At 37.9% G+C, this 16,624-nt stretch overlaps 1 protein-coding gene across 1 annotated transcript in view; it reads right to left on the bottom strand.

Annotated features, from left to right (window-relative positions):
• LOC122789044 overlaps positions 1-16,624 on the bottom strand; it is a 3,657,207-nt gene that overhangs the window by 2,094,188 nt on the left and 1,546,395 nt on the right. The gene's annotated exons all lie outside the window — the stretch shown is intronic.

Raw genomic sequence — 16,624 nt, 5'->3', positions numbered from 1 at the left:
TACTGATTTAAAAATGAAATACAAAACAGTCTGAAGACAGAAACTGGAATACTCAAGGGACATGCAAGGAAATATTTTTTACTGAAAGAGTAGAATACTATTAGAATAGTTTTTAACAAGGGTAGCATTAAAACAATAGAAAAATTGAAGAATGCATGGGCTAGATATAGCATAGTTCTTATGTTAGGCAGAAGAAAAGAATAAACTGTTGATTAAATACAATGTTCAGAATTACACATAAAGCTGGGAAACAGGCATAATAGCTGAACCAAACAGTTCTTGGAAAACAGGTATAACAGCTAAGCCAAACAGTTCTTGGAAAACATGTATAACAGCTGAGCCAAACAGTTCTTCTTTGTCATCAGAATCCATATTTCTTTGAAGAATAGATCAATATCTATACAGAGGACAATGAGAACAGCATATCCAACATTTCATAAAATACTATGTCAGGTCCACCAATGTTTGAATATTGCCCTGTAATCACAATGTGTACAATTTACTCCAACTGCCACTGATATGCAATCTCAGTTCTTAGAGATCTACAGTGTTAGGGTGCGGAATACAGAGGCCCTGCTATTGCATTTAAAAGGTACTAATGCACTGAAGTGCTCAGTGTCATTGAGAATATGATGAAGCTGCAGCAAACAGGTTATTAACTATTGTCTTACCCGGCACATCTATCAGTGTGATATATGCAGTAGTGTTGTTGCCTCACAGCAACAGGTTCTCCCATTTGATTCTTGGCTGGAGCGCCTTCTGTGTGGAGTCTGCATGTCCTCCCCGTGGTTGAGTGACATTCAAAAGATATACATGAATGGACATGTCTTCGTTGAAGGTTGGGCATCGAGCTGGCACCTCGGCACCGTAAAAATCTACTGCCAATCATTAGCAGACCGGAGTTCCGCTGTGCAACCCCTAACCGGGAAAAGCCGAAAGAAGAAGAAGAAGTTTTTTATTTTGGAAAAAAGCAAACAAATTAAATGAATGAAGAGTTATAAACAGACCAGAAGCAATATTGCTATTTTCTTGGCATCTGGAAAAAAATACATACATGCTGCAGATTAAGATTCCACCCTCTCCAGCAAAGAAGTCATAGAAAATTTAAATTCTACATGCATACAAGCTGATTTACAAAGAGTCAATTTTTTCTCTGCGGGTGCCTTCATTCAACCTTGACTTCATGATGTGGTTAATGAAAAAGAAGACATATTTCTTCTCAATTATGCATAAAATGTCATCATCATCATCGCTAAAGTTAATGAGCCAGGAAGCTCTGAAGGAAACAGTCCAGCTTCCTATGCAGTCAGCTGGCTCTGAAGCTGAAAGGTTGTTGAATTGGGAATTTAGTAAACTGTGCATATTTATCAGAATTATACTGCAATAAATAAGCTACTGTAGGCCAGCCATCTAATTTTCATTGCATTTGCTATGGTGTCCAAAAGTCTGACACTTCACTACAAAGTCAGAATCCTGTTCATCATACTGTTTCCAGGAAAATAGTTAAAAAAATGTATCTTCTTATTCATTATTTTTTTTTTAATTTCCATTATATCCTATCAGTAGTGAATACTGCTAATTCACATCTTGAGTTGCTGTCATGATGTCTTACAGGTGTCTTCCTATACATGAAACACTAGTATGTATTAATATTCATCAGTTTCTTCTTTTCCAGATGGATTATGTGGAGCAATATTAAGAGAGCGATATTCTCAGAACTATAATGGAAGCTGGTCAACATCCAGTTACAAACTACCATTATGAATAACACGCTAGCATACATGACACTAAAGCTTATTAAAAAATGCAAAATGTGTAAGGTACAGCATCACCATCTACAGAACAATCACAGCCAGTTTTAAGCACCAGTAAACCCTGTGGTCGCTATAACATACTTGTCAAACCAACAAAACCTGGTACAGCAATCCTGTGTAGTTAATAAACCAGGTGGGTAATGATAACTCTTATTCATATTGCTTTTAAAATTCAAAGATATCTCTGCTTATATAGTAACAGTGTTTTGTCAAGTCAAGTAAAAGAGTTCACAATTTCATTAAATGTTTTACCACTGAGACAGATTTAGTTAAATCTTGCTGGTGAACATTCTCTTCACTAAAACTAATATCATAGCCAGTTTTATGTACCTGTAACACTCGTGGCTGCATGGAACCCCTGTAATCATCCTTGACTGTGTGGGGGCCACACAAAAACTGCTGGTGTTAGGGCAAAAATGAGGAGAAAAAAATATGAATTTTCTGATTACGCTCTTTATCCAAAACAGGGTTGTGATATGATCCTGTTAGGATAAAGCTTATAATAAATGATTGAACATGAACAAACTAAATGCTAGAGATCAGCAGCCCAGAGTGACTACTGATCTCAATGTTTTCCTTGGATTTTAAGAAGAGATAATGCTTCTGATCTTCAGAGATGTTTTTTTTTATTTCAGGGAGTTTTATAAATACTGGCAGAACACCAGAAATTGCAACTCAACATCTTTGCTCAAGAATTCAGGGCAAAGCCATACACAATATCAGAAAAAAGGATGAAAATCAGGGTCACTTTTTAAATACTACCTAAATTCACTTAAAAAGCTAGTGGAATACCACCTTTTGCATCAACATACATTTTTGGACAATAAAAAGCATGAAATGCTGATGTCTGGATTTACTGACTGACTGTAATCCTGAATGATTTACCAGAAAAGGAAAAACTTTTTTATGAGGGACGGAGAAATATTATGAGGCAAAATCATGGACATTCTGTGAAATCATGGACAGTGACAGGTATACATTTCTCCTCAAAGAGGTAAATAAAAGTCACTTGTTCCTGCTGTTGTTTGATAACTGTTAAACAACAGTCACCAATTTGTTGGGGCAGTACAAGTGTTGCAAAGTGTATTGCAGAACTATGGTGTGTGTGTGTGTGTGTGTGTGTGTGTGTGTGTGTGTGTGTGTGTGTGTGTGTGTGTGTGTGTGTGTGTGTGTGTGTGTGTGTGTGTTGCAGTGTAAGAGTAACAAGCTGGATATAGTTTATTTCACTTTCTAGCACAGATGTCATCAGCATTATTATTATGCGTGTGTGTGTGTGTGTGTGTGTGTGTTAGGGAGTCGTGTTTACATTGTGTATTTAAGAGTAGCAAGCTGAACATATTTTCTTTCACTTACAATTACAAACATAGAACTTATAGATGATATGTGACTATTTTTGGTGATTTGGCAGGAAGAGGATGTGTGTGAAAGCAACTGTTCATTGCCACTGTGGCATGGTGAGTAGCATGACCATATCAATGTGCTTTGTTCAGTTTGGGTTCTTCTCTGTTTTTTTCTGTGTGGAGTTAACATGTCACCCCTTCTATTGGTGCATGTCTATCAATGAGCTATGGTTAACCCAAGCGCCTCAAAAACATGCAGCAGGTGGGTTTGTGGTTATGTGTAAAATATACACACACAATAATGCCAAGCACATAACTCTTCTGAGTAGCGGTTAAAAATGCAGTTAACAAGTAATTATATTACAAAAGTAAAACATTAAATATATCACAGAACATTCAGACACTTAGAATTTCTAGAAGTCTGGTGGCTCCTACACACCATAATGTATAAATGGATTTTGACATGGATTTAGTGGTAGCCTCAACCCTCAACCACACTCATTCTAAACCAGCCCTGCTCAGATGTGTGTGTCCAGAAGGTTGATGAAGGCTGGGGGGAGGGTTGTTGGAGATTGCATATTCATTAGTTCTTTAATTTACATCACAATCAAACCTCAGAGGTTTGTACAGAAAGTCATTATAACTTCAGTTGGGGATGAAGACACTGTAGCCATTATTACTTTTACAGACCTCAGAGGTGTGCAGAGAAGATTACTATAGCTTATGTAGGGGCAGTGTACTGTCTTATGAACAGCAAAGTAGAATTCATTACTGCAGTCATTATTTTTTTGCTTTTGTCACACACACTCCTCTTAAAATGCCAGGTTTTTGTGATATAAAAAATTAGACCACAATAAATCATTTCAAAACATTTCCCACCTTCAATGTGACCTGTAACCTGTTCAATTCAATTGAAAAACAAACAAATCTGTTAGGGGAAAAAATATAAAAATAAAAAAAAAGCATACAATAAACTGGTTGCATAAATGTGCAGACTCAAACTAATACTTTGTCGAAGCACCTTTTATAGGTTCATAGGTAGGTACTAGGCTATCGGCCAAAGGGCCTACGTAAGCCTAGCCAGCAAGGTACCCTGGTTTTCACCACCCAAGAAAATTATTTTCTTGTAACCCTGTCAAGCAGAGCCACAGAAGTGATCCCTGGGGTGAATTTCCTATTACCCATCTAATCATCAAGATTTTTCTTGAAGAGTGCTAATGAGGAGCTCTGCTTGACATAGATAGCTAGTCTATTCCATTGCATGGGAAGTCTCTGGGACAGGAATCTATCACTCCAGCATGTTCTGTTTATTGTGGTGACAAGGTTTAGGTCCCTAGAGCATGTAGCTCTGAGGGATTGGGATTTCTTTAAGTGGTGCATGTCCAACAGCTCTGGGTTTGACATAGCTTTGTATGTTAGGCAGAGATCGCCTCTGAGTAGACGATATACGACTGGGTAAAGCTGGAGTTTTTTGAGACGGTCTGTGTAGGGCATCTATTTGAGGCCAGTAAACCTCTTTGTGAGATATTTCTGCAGCCTTTCCAGTTGTTGTAGATGTCTTGTGAGGTACATACCAAAAGGGGCATTGTAATGGCTCTAATGATTGATGAATAGAGGGTAACAATGACCTCTCTTTTTCTGGATGAGAAAGCTTTTGTGATGAGGTGTGCCATGTAGAAGGATTTCCAGACCACTGTGGCAATGTGATTATCAAAGGAGAGACTGCTGTCCACCTGTGTCCCAAGGTCTCTTATAACACTTTCAGTGTTAAGTAGACTACTGCCTGTGTGGTAGATAATGGGTAGAGAGTTTTTACCAAAGGGGATGATGCACTTTTTGGCATTGAGCTTGAGGCCATGGCATTGACACCAGGCATCTGTCTCAGTGAGGCCCTTTTGTAGGATGTCCACATCTTTAGCAGTTTCAGTTATGGCTCCTAGTTTGCAGTCATATGCAAACCTAGTTAGCCAAAGACCTTCTGTGTTAGCCTGTACTTCAGAGAAGTAGATACCAAACAGAAGAGGACCCAGGACTGAATCCTGTGGTGCCCCACTTGTCACTGGTCTGAAGTCTGATTTGGAGTCTGCTACTTTCATAGTGTGGGTTCTGTCAGTAGGCCAGTTGGCAACCCATCTTGTGACATAGGGATTTATACCTAGTTTAGTGTGTTTATCTATAATTCCAGAGCGGGTGTGGTGTAGAATGCCTTGGTGAGATCTAGATAGGCTGTGTGGACTACCTTACCCTCATCTATGGCTTTGCTGACTGCTTCAAAGAAGTCTATCAGGTTTAGGAGACATGATCTGCCTTTTACAAACCCAAACTGTGTGGGGTCCAGAGTTTGGATACTTCCAATATCCCTGTTTATGAGTTCCATGATGATACGTTCCATGGCCTTGCAGACCATATATATAATTTACAGGGGGTGTGGGGTGCTCAGTAAAAAAAGTAGATTTTTGTGTTTTTTTTTTTGTTTGGTTTTTTTTTGATGTCCGACTTTTTGGAAACTCAATCATACAGTCTCAACCATATGAATTTTGACTATATATATATATATATATATATATATATATATATGGTTCCCCTTCACATGGTCGACATTTCAGAAAGACCATATGACTGACATTTGAAATGTCGACCATGCGGAACCAGCATCTCCGTACAGTGCGGAATGGAAATATTTCCATCTTCCGCACTGTAGTGCAATCTCGGAGTTGGTATATTTAAGTTCCAGGGAGTGTGGGGGGGTGAAGCCCCCCTGCTTGCAGCATGAAAGTAAGTTTTTGTTGTTTTTTTTTTTTATTCAGTGGCCGACATTTCAAATGTCGATTATATGGTCTTGGCCATATGGTCTTTGACATTCTGAAATGTCGACCATATGAAGTAGATATATATATATATATATATATATATAAACCACAGTCAGTTGAAATACATGACTATTGCCATATGAACCACTGCTTTCATATCAATCATATCACAGGGATGCATAAGCAGGGACTGTTTTTCTTTTAGTAAGGCAGGCAGTACTCCCAGAGAGGATTTCTATATCCTTACAACAACTGTATTGCTAGTTTATTGTGAGCTATTATATGTCAGCTTTCAACATTAAGTTTTGGGTACAACTTCTGTCTTTCTTGAAGGAAAAAAAATTAAGACTAAAACTTTTTTCTTGCTCGCAATTTTTGTTCAGACCTCCATTGGATTAAAAGATTTGGAAAATGCTTTAGAATGCATACTAGAACATCTATAACCCTATGGCTTCTGGAGGCCCTGGTTTAACTGAGTTGTTTTCTAAACAGTTATTACTGTGCTGTCTTGGTAAATGAAGGTCTGCTGAAAGGATGCAATCAAAACTAAAGTTGAACAGCATTTCAGATCATAGAGAAAGTCATGGCTTCAATAGCAATATGTGAGAAAAAAGTAATGCACCTGGAGTGGAATGCCAGGAAGTGTGTGCATGTCTGAGCTGAGGGGCTGAGGAGAGCACTGGGGGGGTCTGGGATGTGTGTGCATGTGTGTATGGGTGGGGTGAAGCAGTAGGAAGTGCTTAGGGTGCTATTTCACCTATGTCTAGCCCTGTATGTACAGTTTCTGTAATGCATCATTGTTGCAACTAAATTTCAGTAACTATGAATGTCCCTCTGTGAGATGGGCAAACATAGTGTGGTATACAGGCCTCTTATAATGTAAGAGCACAGTAGCTACATTTCATTCTGTGCATACTACCTGTAAAACTATGCAGCATGAAATAAAAGGCTTCTTAGGAGGATGGCAGTGACAAGGTGATGCGTAGACTGGAAGTGTCCAAGGGGCCCCAACTTGGTATATGGACAGAGATAGCTTATAAATGCCTGGCCCTCAATATCCAATTTGGATACAGAATGTCATTATCCTTTTGGAAAAAACTTGGCTAGATTTAAAAAGGCCTCCTGGGTCATTAGCCTAGCAACAATTTATGAATCTATTTGCTGGGGGCTCCCAAAATGCCAATATCATCACTGGCAGCAATAGCTCAATCATTTTAGTAAGATCGCTTTGAGAATTAAAGGAATGGACAACATTCAGAGATTAATATCCAGCATAAAAATACAGGTCAATGATTTGGTGATTGCAAACACCACTGAGAAAGTTAACTTATGCATAGGATTCTCATTGTTTTGCATTCTAGTTTTATCCAATGCATAAATCAACACTGCAAAAAGTAAAGTAGTCCCGATACACAAATATAATGACTTGAGTAAATAACAGAAAAGACATATTTCCTACCTGTTATATGACTATTACTGCCAGCTGCACACTCCACTCCATATAGCTCTTCAGAGGTTTCAAACATGGGGCAACAGATGTAAAAGAAGACTAAGTCAGCAGCACAGTGATGCAAAACAAGCGCCTCTCATCATGTCACTAGTCCATACCTTTGCAAGTTTAATATAATCCTATTAATGGTGTAGCTATATGAGAAGTTACTAAAAATGATTTATAATGTATTCCATAAAATATTCTCTGTCAGATCAAGCACAGTCCCAAGATTCTAGGCAAACACATGATGAATCAAACAGTTAAGGTAGAAGGTCTCTGTTCACCATTAGGTGTTTCTTTGTCTTTCAATAATACATTTGAAAACCAAAGAAAATGAAATCTATGAACTGATGTTAATATGCATCTTTATACATTACTACAGTTGCTGTGTATCTGCTACAGTCATTGGAGGTGTATTGTATTAGATTGAAGATAATCACGGTGCCATCACTCATACATGTGGCATCAAAAAGACATTTAATCAACACTGTCTTCTGTTCCTTCACTGTCAGTCTTCTGTTCTTTCACTGTCAGTTCAACATTCAAACCATTTTCCAATAGTTGCATTCTCAAACTACTATCAAAAGGCACAGCTCAAAACCTCTCTCTCCACCTCTCAACGTCCTCAGGCCCAGTGACCATCCATCTTTCTTGTCATATATCAATCCCATTTACTTGGAAGTACTGAGAAATAATGCCAAGTTTAAGAATCCTCAGTAAAAATGCCAGTGACTTTGCTAGAGTTCTTAGGTTTGAGTCCCAAATGAGAGCTAGTATTACCCTTTAACTTCAGTTATTTCATACAGTGCCAAAACAGGGGGGGTCTCTGTATTTACATGTGTTTGTAATTTGACCATAAGCCCCACAATGAGAGTTCTTTAGCTAAAAGCAGAAGGATCCAAGGGGAAAACTATATATCCTGAGGCTCTTATTGGTCCAGTGGCAGTGATACTGGCAAGGTATCATCAAGGTCTAGGATTTGAGTCTCAGATGAGAGCCTTTCATTTTTATGACTTTGAACAATGTCTAAGCAGAGGACCTTGTGTGTGTGAGTGTTTATAATGCCACTTTTTGACGTCATTCTTGCATATCTGTTTCCAACAAACGTGTGACACTATCTGTGAAAAGGTATTGCAAAAGGATAAAGGATATACTGAGATAATATGATCTTTTTGAAAAAAAGTGACATTTTCTGAGTTTTGGGGTTTTGTGAGTCAGCCACAACGCTATGTTACATTTACTGGCTTGCAAACCTCAGCTAATTCGTGAACTTGCTTTCAGTTCTCATCATTATTTACCCCAGCCTCCAAAAGGCTTAAGTGGAACACTTTAACTTTGGTTCCAGAAAAGTGAAAGAATGCAGCTTTATAAGACACCACAGAATCAGAGAGTTCCTTAAGTTGAACTTGAACAGCTTTATAACTCATTGGGTGTAAAACAATGCAAGAACAGCGGAAACTAATTCCTAGGCAAGGTATTATGATATTTAATTCAGTCCCAACATGGTGTGCATCAATGAAGCTGACTAGGATAGATCTGACACAAATAGTAAGCAACTGCTATGTCAGGACTTCTTAGCATATGACGATTTTGGAATCATTATCTGATCAGGAAACTATACTCTGGGGAAAGAAATGTTGCATTTAGGGCATAACCATTCCTTAAGGAACTTATTCACAAGTCGCCTGCTGAAACCTTCCATAGGGGAAAGATCTAACCATGATGAAATCTTTTCTCAAGAATCACAAATATCTTATGGTCCTCAGTCCCAATGTTAACAAATTCATCTGTGGCAAAATAAAGTATCTTTTTCTGTTCAGTCACCACTGGGATGTCATTGAACCACACCACATGGCAGGTCTATATGCTATGCTGGTCTTTTTATTGAAACTGAAGCTATTAAATGTCAACTTTTCAAAACAACTTATTTTAAAAAAATGTTTTTTTGCGGGGGGGGGGCAATTCCACCCGCTAACTTATATACAGCAACCCTACTTTTGCACTACAGTGAAAGAAAGGTAAAAACACTGGAAGTTTACCACAAGCCCACACATTAGAGCACAGTGTGATAAAGCAAACTGGAAAATTACTTGTACATCTTTAAGAAAATTCATCCCAGTGATCAACAAATCATCTTGCACTATACAGAATCATTTGTTCTATTTATTTATTTTATTTTTGTCTGAGTTTTTCTGCTTTAGATAAGTTGAGTTTTGGTAAGCTGAGATTCAGTAACTTGAGTTACAAGAAGAAGAGTTTCCATAAAAAGACATACACCCGCTATGCTATGGTATTTCCTGAATACATATTGAACGAGTTTGTGATACAATGGGCAGAAAGGTGGTTATTTATTTGTATAGCTATAATCTTCTCAATAGGCTATGGTAAATGATAAATGTTCAACTGGACAGAATTTTGACAAGAAATCTAAATCTAAATCTTGTAACAATAGCAATGAGTTAACACTACCTCGTTTACAAACAATGAAAGTCCTAGAACCTAAGAGTACATGTAAGAGTTTGATGTATTAAAGAATTCAGGATATCTACATAACTCAGCAGGATTTACATGTTAAGGATTAAAATTAAAGCATGTGGCCTGCAACACAAGTAGCACTTTCATATCTTCTGCCAGTTTAACTGATTTTAAGATGCTCTGTTTCCAATCTTTATATGACTATTCTTTCAAGATCAAACTCTATATGTCACAAAACTGATATTAGATTTTATCCAAGATATCTGATAATATGGCTGCATATCATTTTGTCACTTCCTCCTACTGTTCAGTTGTTAAAGAACTTCTGTATTACAAACAACACATCTTCCCACATTGCTACATCACAAAACTGATTGGCCAGCCTATATATAGGAGCAATGCATTCCTTGAAAAGGAACTCTATATTCTTACTGGGAAACTTAGAAGAACACAGTTTATAATGCTGTGCCAATCATAGACTGTCAATTCACCTTCAGTGACTTTATGTTATCTTGAACTGCCTTTCATGTTTCCACAAGAAAATAATCAAGCTAGTCTACATAGAATAAGATAAAAGATACAAAACTGAAAGCAATGCAGCCTGGTTCATTAACATTGTTAGAGAGGAGTGCGCTTTCATATTCCCTTGAAGCATTAGTGTTAACAAAATCAATAGATAAGCTCCAGTTCTGATCTAGTGGTATGATGGGCACACAAGCTAAATGACTGCACTAACAAACTATAGAAAATAAATTCCATCCTGAATATTAGATTCAGTGAATGCCCTTTCGAAATGGTATCAGAAAATCCTTCAACAAACACATTGTTCTCAAAGCATGAAAGCATTCCCTTGCAAAATTGGACAGTTCATCATCAACTTCAACCAAGCTGTCTTTGGTTTTAAAATTTAGTGTGGAGGCATTTAGGGAATATTTTAGTTTATACACGGTATCCAAGTGTTATTCTGTGCCAAGAAACCAATGACAATTTTGCATTTCAACTCCATGACCAGCACTTGTTCAAGGTTCCCAATTCTCCCAAATAGAACTCCAAAGATTTGACCATCTATAAATCAGTCAGATGTACTCCTGTCTGTATATTCTCTTCTTAGGCAGTGCATTACTAAATGTAAATGCCCTGCTGAATTTGCCTGCACCACGGCGGGGGGGGGGGGGGGGGTGCAGTTCAGATGTAGGCAAGATTCAGCAATGAAAGTCAGGATAGTGAGAAAAGCAAAGTCTACAACATCCAAACTCTTGTCACAGACTGACCTGGCATTACATAACATGACCTTAAAGACAATATGCCTGAAGTATAGCATACTGCAAACTCCAGTTAGCTGTATAAACAAACAGCATATGTTACCCAAAAACTGAACACCATAAGTTACACGTAAATAAATGCAAATAAACCAAAACATCTTCTCAAAAAATATGTTTTTTTAGAAGGTACATGTATGAAGGAAAATACAGAAATGCAAAAAATTGCTACAAAAGGTAAAGAAGAAGCAGTCCTATGTATGTCCCAACTTCTAATCTGTTTAAGATAAGCCATAACTGACGAGTTCCATGCATAAAGCTAAGAGATTTCTTGGCATGAAAGCATGAAAATTATACTTGTCAAAGAACTGCTGTACTATATTCGTAAAAAAGAGAACAGTCGATTGCACATTAACAGAAATCTTTCAAGGAAAATGTCCTTCACTTCTTCAAGAGCAAGGTATAATGCAATGATAGTTTTATTTGCAGGACACAGCTCATATAGCCAATAAAATACTTATGGTAGACTTTGCATTATTCATAAAGACTTGACTCAGTTTTAACACTGGACTCTACCTAAAAATTATCATTCCATTAGGATTGTCTGCAATCCATTGCTCTAAACCCAACTTTCAGATCCAAGTTTGAAACTGTACAGATCCTAAGAGAGGAAGTTCTTTTCCTCTTATTGGCAGACACTTGATGGTATGAATGCATTCCATAAGGAATTCACAGATCTCAAGTAATTCAGTGTTAGTACCACCCATTGTTGCTGATCTGGGTGACCTCAGTTTATGGGTTAATAATGAGTCACAAAAATCTGATGATTTATCCAGGTAATGAAACATATGTTTTTCATAAGTGTATTATGTTAATGTCGATTTAAAGATATACACTATTTCTTTTTAGTATCATAGATTCATAAATATGTACTAGCAATCAGTCAATCTACAGTCCATTACAAATGTATGCAATAAACCAGATTAAAAATTCCCCTATATCCTCAAGGAGAGTTGCACAAGAGAGATCAGAGGAGAATTTGGGCCTGGCCTGTTCATTCAATACCACATATTTGAGGAACTAGTTATTTTGCAAAGGAGGACAAGGTTGGGGGGGGGTACATCATTCATGGTTCAAAAGGCTAGACACAGATTACCACAGATGAGACTATGAGAGATCAAACATAGAGACAGGTATGTCAGCCTGTCTGGATGGGTCTATATTAGAACATTGAATGTTCTAAATATTGAATGCTCTAAAGAGCAAAATTGCAGGACCTCAACAATTGTTAAATATATATTTCAACTCCGAGATCGCACTACAGTGAGGAAAGGGCAAATATTCCAATCTTCACTGTACTGCGATCTCGAAAAAAGCACTTTGAGGTCCTGCATTTTTGCTCTTTACAGCATTCGATATTAGAACATTAGATGTTCTAATATAGACCCTGTCTGGATAACTTATTGTATTTATTTATTTTACATTTGCTGACCGGGTTACTCCATCTGCAGTGAATAGTCCTTTTTCAGCAAGACCCAAGGAGAAAAGCTCCAAACACATATTCATTTTAATACAAGAAATGACAGTTATAGATATAATACATTTTTGATATATATATATATATATATATATATATATATATATATACAGAATAAATAGATTTATGATATGTACAGAGAAACACATTATTGGCAATAAGGTACAGTCAGTTTTGTACTATAAGAAACCTATTTCTAGGACTTCAAGAGTTGATAAACAACAAAGAAAGAGAGAGGTGGCAAAGGCTAAGGATAAGGCATATGAAGAGTTGTATGAAAGGTTGGACACTAAGGAGGGAGAAAAGGACCTGGCTAGATAGAGGGACCGAGTTAGGAAAGATGTGCAGCAGGTAAAGGTGATAAAGGATAATGAGGGAAACATACTTACAAGCTAGGAGAGTGTGTTGTGAAGATGGAAAGTGTACTTTGAGGGGTTGATGAAGGAAGAGAGAATGAGAGGTAGAGAAGGTTGGATGATATGGGGATAGTGAATCATGAAATGCAATGGATTAGCAAGGAGGAAATATGGATAGCTATGAAGAGGATGAAGAATGGAAAGGCTGTTGGTCCAGATGACATACCTGTGGAAGCATGGAGGTGTTTAGGTGAAATGGCAGTGGAGTTTTTAACCAGATTGTTTAATGAAATTTTGGAAAGTGAAAGGATGCCTGAGGAATGGAGAAAAAGTGTTTTGGTACCGATTTTTAAGAATAAGGGTGATGTGCAGAGCTGTAGTAACTACAGGGGGATTCAATTGATCAGTCACAGCATGAAGTTGTGGGAGAGAGTAGTGGAAGCTAGGTTAAGAAGGGAGATGATGATTAGTGATCAACAGTATGGTTTCATGCCAGGAAAGAGCACTACAGATGCAATGTTTGCTCTGAGTGTGTTGATGGAGAAGTACAGAGAAGGTCAGAGGGAGTTGCATTGTGTTTTTGTAGACTTTGAGAAAGCATATGACAGGGTGCCTAGAGAGGAGTTGTGGTATTGTATGACAGGGTGCCTAGAGAGGAGTTGTGGTATTGTATGAGGAAGTCGGGAGTGTCAGAGAAGTAGGTAAGAGTGGTACAGGATATGTACAAGGGTAGTGTGACAATGGTGAAGTCTGCAGTGGGAGTGACGGATGCATTTAAGGTGGAGGTGGGATTACATCAAGGATCAGCTCTGAGCCCTTTTTTATTTGCAATGCAGTGGCATTGACAAAAAAGCAGGAGTTAGAGCTGGACATGGCAGAGTTAAAGATGTTAAGATTTTCACTGGGTGTGATGAGGGTGGACAGGATTAGGAATAAGTATAACAGAGGGTCAGCCCAGGTTGGAAAGTTTGGAGACAAAGCCAGAGAGGCAAGATTATGTTGGTTTGGACATGTGCTGAGGAGGGATGCTGAGTATATTGGGGAAAAAAGATGCTAAGGATGAACCTATCAGGTAACAGGAAAAGAGGAAGGCCTAAGATAAGGTTTATGGATGTGGTGAGAGAGGACATGCAGGTGGTTGGTGTGACAGAGCAAGAAGCAGAGGACAGGAAGAAATGGAAACAGATGATCCACTGTGGCGACCCCTAATGGGAACAGCCAAAAAAAGATGATGATGATAAACAACAAAGACAGTAAAGAGAGTATTACAGTGTATAAGTTGAAAATATGGCCAGAACATTTGTTTAGAAAATGGATGGTTCAGAGATATCATAGTTCAGGAATTTCCAGTAGATGACAGGCTAATGGGTTGTACTAGTATAGGTAGCCAGATTATGGTGGATAAGTACAGTGGCAAGTCCATTGGGATTTCAGATCTTCTTTAGTGGCAGCTTTCAATTCCTGTGTTTTGGTGAGGACCCTAATGTCCAGTGGAAGTTTATTCCAAGCTATGGCTGGATTATAACTGTACAGGTTATAGCCTATTTTGTTCTTAGGTTTATGGATTTGCAGTTGTTATTGGTCAGAGCTTCTGAGGGTTCTAGGAGGAGTATAGCTGGAGATTATGGCAGATAAGTTGGGGCAGAAGGCAGGTTGATATAATATGGAATGGATAATTTGAAGCTGGGAGAGGGGAAGCTGATGGGGAAATTCAAGCCAGTTCAAGTTTTTTAATGAGAGATAGTGGTGAGATTTATAATTCAGATTAGTTGCGAATCTGGCCACTTTGTTGCAGGCAGATTCTAATTTAGTTAGCAGAGATGAGTTAAGGTTTATTAGGATTAGGGAACTATATAATACTCATCTTCTGTCAACTTTACTATACGCCTCACCCATCCTTACCAACCTCTCCAAATCAGACTTAAGCAAGCTAGATGCTTGCTATAATAAGATAGCTAAATTTGCCACTAGATGTTCTCCTAGAACCCATCATTGTAAGGCCCTAAGACAACTATCTTGGTAAGAACTATACCACCAACTCATTCTCATGCAACTCTCTACCACCACCAAATGTACTATTAACCCAATAAAACACCAGCTCTACAAGGCCTCCTCAATCCCCATGTAAGTACCCATCCACTAAGATCCACTAATAAAGCTCAAATTGAAGTAACCAGGAGTAAATATAGCTCAGGTGACTCTCTATACTCCTACTACATTGCTAAACTGTGGAATGCCTTACCACTTGAAATTAGAACTATAACTAGCTTAAAAAACTTCAAGCATCACATTAAAGCCCATTTCACCAATTCCTGGACTTGTACATGTACTGGGCATAGGTAGCCCAAACCATGGAACTAGCTGATTTTAAAATTTTAATTGCATATGTAATGAGCATTGAATTTAAGCCATATGACTACCTTATGTTTTTTTTCTTTCTCACTGTTAATATCTATCAGATTTTAAGTCTTCAGTTTGCTATGCTACCTGTATATAAGACTAAGTATCATAATTGCACTCTTATTGCATACAATGTCACTACCTGCTACTACTGTAAGAGATGTCTTCTAGAAGCATTGTTATACAAGATTACTGGTCTTGTCTCCCACTTGACCAATTTATTCTGTTGTAGTCTTTTTACAGTTATGAATGTCTGTTACTATTTTTTTTATTGTATTATACAATTTTCTTTCTACTAACAAAATAGTTTACTAACAATGGAGATTTTCTCCACGGGCCTCTGCTGAAAAACAGTTTTATGCCCAGTCGGACTCTTCCGGTAAACAAATATAAGATAATAATAATATAATAGGCTTGGCAATAGATACGCATGGGCAAGGGATATTTTTGCATTGTTGATGAGGGACTTCTTGTTTCTGCATAGAAGGCCGAGTCTTTGGTGGGTTTTCCTAATGAGAGTGTTTATATGTTCATCGAAGTTTAGTTGGTCATCAATTATGACACCTAACAGTTTAGTGGAAGGTTCAACTGTGATAGGAGTGCTGTCTATGGAAAGTAGGGAGAATGTGGATTTAAGCTTGTTTAAGTTTTTGGTTAGAAAAAGTAATAGTTTTGTTTTTTTAGGATTTAGTACATGCTGAGAGTTTAAGGAAGACTGGGTGAGAGACAAAAGTTCGTGGGAGTATCTGCAACAAAGAAGTGCAGAGTCACCAGCATATTGGACTAGTGATGACTGGGGCAAGAATTGTAAAGTAAGTTAGTGAAAATATTGAAGAATAGTGGGTCAAGACTAGAATCTTGGGGTACACCAGTATTAACAGACAGTGGGGGGGGGCAGAGAGCCACTTTACTGATTGTTGGCAATCAGACAGATAGCTAGAAAACTAGGCAACAACAGAGATATAGAAATTAAGGTTAGTTCATTTGTTCAGTAGGAGAGAGTGGGAGACTGCATCAAAAGCCTTGGAAAGATCAAGGAATAAGCAGGAGACAAGTTTGTTGTTATCTCTGGCAGTAGAAATAGTGTTGATAAAGGATAGAAAGGCCGTAGTAGTACTGTGGATGGGGTGAAAGCCATGTT

This window comes from Protopterus annectens, chromosome 14.part0 (assembly GCF_019279795.1).
Source record: "Protopterus annectens isolate FY-2018-M chromosome 14.part0, PAN1.0, whole genome shotgun sequence".
NCBI classification, from domain to species: domain Eukaryota; kingdom Metazoa; phylum Chordata; order Ceratodontiformes; family Protopteridae; genus Protopterus; species Protopterus annectens.
Note: the sequence above shows the minus strand (reverse complement) of the source record. Positions and strands in the feature narration are given on the sequence as shown.